The following is a 6,000-nucleotide window of genomic DNA, read 5'->3' on the forward strand; positions in this document are numbered from 1 at the left end:
AAAGGATAAAACATACAACTAAATCCCAACATGAGATATAACTAAATCCACATCACAAGGATCAACCAAAAAGAACAAGGTTACAAAACCCCTAGATGCTACCAACAAATCAAGGCTTAAGTAACTAGGATTCACATGTAGGGAAGAGTGTCATCACATGCTATCACCACAAAAGAAAAACAATAAGGGAGATCCTAGGAACTCTGTCCCAACACCTATCAAAGGAGATCCTGGGGTCTCCACCCTGACACCTGTGACACCCATGCAAAACCATTTGAACCTTTGAGAGAATCAAGGGAGTTTGTTTTGCCTCTCCAACACCTTCCCAATCTCATCTAGAGCCTATACTAGCACTCTAGGCCATGAGTGGGTACCACAAATTAATTTCTTATCATATTAATGTGTATCCTATTTACCAAACCCATCTTAATTAATTAAAATTTATCACTTGTTTGCAAAATAAAATCCCAATGAGATTCCCTAGTAGTCTAGACCCCTACACCTATCACAAGGAGTTCCTATTAGTCTATCTGTCATGACCCCAACACTCATTTTGAAGCCCACTCCCCCTATCATGCTCCTAGACCTTGGGGTAACACATAGACATAACACAAAGCATCTTCAATATTTAATATTTCATCCATTCAAAGGTTCCTTATTTACAATGATATCCAATGAAAAAGCATATCACAATGCCAATAATTATAGCGCCATACATAGGCAAACATGGAACCATATAAATTACCAATAATATCAATATTCACATATAACCAATATGAACATGGTAATCAATAGCAAGGATCTTTCATCTTTCTCAAAATATACAAATAATACAAATATCAATCTCTAATCAATATATCCAACACTGGAAAAACATGGGAAAACTCGGACATCCAAAAACACAGCCTCTGAACTAAGAAAATAAGTCTCAGACATCAAAGACAGGCAAAAATAGAAACCACAATAGAGTAGTGCATACACGAACTAAACCAACACATACAAAGAAAGGTTTAGCAAACTCATTAACCAGTTTAGCACATTTGAATAACAAATTAGCACTTTTATTAACCTATTTAGCATATATACTCAAAGAACTAGCACATATAATCCACAAAGCAACACATTTACATAATAGGGTACCGCATCTACATTTTCTTTTATAGTGCATATACCATGTAGATCAGTGCATACACCAAACAGTTTGGTGCATATACAATCCAATATAGCACATATGACCCAAAGTTTTGTGCTTCCATTCTCTAGAATAACACATACACAACAAAGGTACAAATCATCTCAGTTGCAAGATACAATATAATATAGATCAAAGAATAGTAATCAAATCAAACAAGAGACCTCCCAACACTACACAAAAAACTCATTCATAGAAACTAAATTCTAAAATGAAATAGAACTCTAGGCATCTCTCATGACATATCAAAAGAAAATGGAAGAATGTATTGCTGGCAATTGACACTCATCTAGTTTAGTAGCGATGTCATTGATGGCAACACACATCATTTTGGGTTGGACACTTAATGAACACTCATTGGTATTCATTGTTTGGCAACCGACATACAAAGGAACTGACAACCGACAAACTAGGAACCGATACATGAGGCCGACATAGGAAATTGATCTAGCAGGTTTACATGGCAACAATCAATGACATCAGTCACAAAGTTTAATGCATTTATTTTTGTCTAGGTTGACATGCAAATAAATTGTAATATCATTGTAAGCCGACATAAGGCATTTTTGTTTATGTTTGGGAAGGGTATTTAAGTAAGTCTGGTTAGGTTATTTTGATATACATAAGAGATATAGGCGAAGTGATATTGTGTCAGCGATCTTAATCAACAGATTGCGAATGTAATATTCTATAGTTGGTCTTGATTATTGGTTTAGAGGTTTGGGAAGTGAAGTAAGTTACCCATAAGGGAGGACACAATAAAAATTGGTACAGACAGTGGTTAAATCGGAACTCATCCAACATAGTAGATACATTCTCTAAGTTCAGAATTTTGTTTGTAACTCCATTTTTGGTGTTTGTAGTCAGTGAGGCCCCATTTGTGATGAGAAGTGCACTCTAGGTTGTTGGCCTTCCTGCATGTGCAGGCCTCTATTGTAATATTTATTCATTTGGCCAATGGATAGATATTGTGGGTTACCAATCCCACTATGGTTTTTCCTCTTTGAGGTTTTCCACATATAAATCTATGTGTTATGATGCATGTTCTTGTGGTTGCATCATTTCTACTTGATGTTACTCTCTTTTATGCATACCAGTTAATAAGTGGATTTGTTAATAAGGCTAAAAATATAGAAACCGACAGAACACTAATTCACCCCCCCTCTCAGTGTTCTTGGATTCCAACAATTGGTATTAGAGCTTGGTACCTTGGAGTAAGTCTAATAGCTTGAGGAAGATCCTGAATCCAAAATCCATGGAGATGAGTATGGAGAAACAAATTGAAGTAGCACTTGAAGACTATGATGTTGAAAGGATGAAGAACTTGAAGTTACAAGATGAATTAAACTCTCCAAAGGAATTCATTATTATCCTACAGGAAAGGCTATCATCTGTTCAAGCTAGAAGGAAGGAACTTTTAAAAAATCAGGATGATGAAGAGAAGAATGTCCTTAAAGAACAATGTCAGAAGTTGATTCAGGAGAATAGTGTCATGAAGAATGAAATGCAAGCCCTAAATATGAGAATGTCTAAGGAGATTGAAGACTGAAAGAAGAATGAAGAAAATCTTGGCAAATATCTAAAAGACAAATCTAAAGAATGCATTAGGCTGACACATGATAATTATATGTTAAGAACTGAATTGGTGCAATCTCAAAATAATGAGCAAGAGTTGGAAAAATTAATAGCAGTCCTAAAGGGAGATCTAGATACTGCTAATGAATACAAAGACAAGTTTAAGGCTAGTTCTACAAAGCTTGATGAGCTATTGATGGATCAAAGGTGCAAGGGAGACACTAGAGGTCTTGGATTTGAGCATGGAGAAAGCTCCAATACTACAAATGAAGGTGAAGCAACCGGTCAGAAGAACAATCAAGAGAATTGACCTATCAACTAGAATCAAAAATCACCAGTAAGGCAACCCAATGCACATAAATTAAATGGTAGATGTTTTGCTTGCAATAAATTTGGTCATATGGAAAGACATTGCAGAGATAGAAAAAATCAGAGTAATAATTCAGTTCTCGGACAGTGTTCAAATTATAAGAAGTATGGTCATAGGATAGACGATTGTAGAATGAATGTGAAATATCATGCATGTGGAAAGTTTGAACATATAGCTAATCAATGCAGGTCAAGGAATGATCAAGGATACAACAAAGAAATTTAGAAAAATAATTTCACTTTCTATGCATGCAACAAAATAGGACATATTGCTAAATTATGCAGAAGCAAGAACAATTCGGTAGGAAATGATGAGAACTGAAAATAGAAGGTTGAATATATTAGGAAGGAGCATGAGAAGAAATGAATTAGGAAAAATGAAGATCAACCAGCAGAGACAAACAACTCTGTTACTCAACCGATAGAGTAGAACATTCTTGCATCGACAGGGGACTCATCCGGTAACTAAGGCATTAGCCTTAGGGGAAGGCAAATTAATGAAAGATCTTGCATTACCCCTGGTAGTGTTCTAAAATATTGTTTCAAATCTTGGAGAAGTTAGTCTGAAGGTTTTCCAATACTGAGTTAATCCGGTATGATATTTTGACATGCATTTATTTTAATGAGAAATTAGGGTTTTTCGTAGAATAAAAGGGAAATGTTGGTTCATTTTTTATCACACAACATTTAGAGCGAAGGAGAGTGTGTTGGCATGTTTGGCATAACTGATGAAGATGAGATGATCATGAATGACAGTATCAGTAGAGGAAGATGTCATGATCAGTTATTTATATTATCATTGATGTCAACCAGGTTCAACTGATGTTTAATTATGTTTACAGTTGGTTTTTGGTGATTGAATTGTTGGCTAAGTGATTTGGTCTACTCGAGTAAGAGTTTGACAATTTGATAGAGTTTACCAGCAAGACTGTGAATTAGGACCTTAACTGGTAAAACAGAAGTTTTGATGGAATCGGGTGATTGACGATGTTTGGTGACTTGTGGTTTGATACATAAGATTTTATGATGGATTTGAGTATGTAACCAAAACCGCATCCTATGTTGGTTACCAGAAGGCATGTTTTAAAATTTTGATGAAGTTCTGCTAGGGTTTAAGAAGGGTTTAAGGACCGGTAAATAATTCTCTTAACCAATAATAATGTTTCGTTTGGCGGTGATCTATATCAAGTTCACATGTTGATGTTTTGGAGAGAAGTAGTCAAAACTGTTGTCTATACTTTGAACTGGGTACTTGTCAAAAAAGGTAATAACAAAACACCTTATGAATTATGGCATGGAAAGACTCCTAGTGTAAAGTATTTCAAAATATTTGGGAGAATGTTATATTAAGAGAGATGATTACACTGAAAAATTTGATGCTAAGTGTGATGAAGGAATTTTTCTTGGTTACTCTACAAAGAGTAAGGCATTTAAATATTATAACAAGAGAACTAAGAAGATCATTGAGAGTGCTAATGTGAAGATAGATGAACTCCTTGAGAAATATGGTGAGTCCAATAGATCTGAGCCTGAGAAAGATGAATAAAGACTTGTGTTCATAGAACCAGAAGTGCAGAAGACTGATGATCAAAATATTGTAGAAATAGGTTCTCAACCGGTACATGCGGAGAGCGATGAAGAATATGAAGAACACGAAGCAGGAAGAACAACACCAAAACTAGTTATTCCAAGGTATGTTAGGTTAAATCACTCAGAAGAACAAATAATTGGAGATAAAGATGTTGGAGTACAAACAAGGAGGAAAATAAGAGAAAATTCTTGTCTGATTTCTACTATTGAGCCAATAACAGTAAGAGAGGCATTAAAGGATGATGATTGGATTAGTGCAACGAATGAGGAGTTAGAGAAGACAGAGAAGAACAAGACATCATCACTTGTTCCTAGACCGAAAGATAAGAATATGATTGGAACCAAATGGGTTTTTAGAAACAAGTTAAATGAAGAAGGAAAGGTTGTGAGAAATAAAGTAAGATTGGTTTGCAAAGGCTATGCACAAGAAGAAGGAGAATATTATGGTGAAACCTTTGCACCTGTGGCAAGATTGGAAGGAGTAATAATTATACTTGCTTATGTTGCATTTAAAGGATTTAAAGTCTATCAAATGGATGTTAAATTTGATTTTCTCAATGGCATCCTTGAAGAAGAAGTATACATAGAACAACTAGATGGATTTTCTTTGTTTGAAGACAAAGATATGGTTTGTAAACTACATAAGGCGATGTATGGATTGAAGAAAGTGTTGAGAGAATGCTTTGAAAGATTGCATGCCCACCTGATCAAGATAGGATTCCAACATACTAGTGAGGACATTAACATATATCTAAAGACTAATGGAGAGAAAGTATTTTTAGTTGAAGTATTTGTGGATGACATTATCTTTGGTGGTGATGATGACTTATGCATGGATTTTGTTGAGGAGATGAAAAAAGAATTTGAGATGTCTCTTATTGGAGAGATTAAATTTTTAATTGGGTTGCAGGTCTAGTAGTTGGATGGTGGAATTTTTATCTATCAGAGTAAGTATGTCAAAGAGGTGTTGAAAATATTTGGCATGGAATATTGTAAACCGGTTGGTACTCCAATGGTGACAGGCTGCAAGTTGTCTAAGCAAGATGACTCACCATCTATGGATGAGAAAGAATATAGGTCTATGATTGGTAAATTGCATTATGACATTCATAACAGACTGGATATAGAACATGTTGTTGGATTGGTTGGTATATTTCAAAAGGATCCCAAGCAGACTCAGTTGGTAGTGGTGAAAAGGATATTGTGGTACTTGAAAGGAACAACAAATAATGGTCTATGGTATCCTTATAAATGAATTTTCTCTTTGGATGTGT

The sequence above is a fragment of the Cryptomeria japonica genome, chromosome 11, assembly GCF_030272615.1.
Source record: "Cryptomeria japonica chromosome 11, Sugi_1.0, whole genome shotgun sequence".
NCBI lineage: Eukaryota > Viridiplantae > Streptophyta > Pinopsida > Cupressales > Cupressaceae > Cryptomeria > Cryptomeria japonica.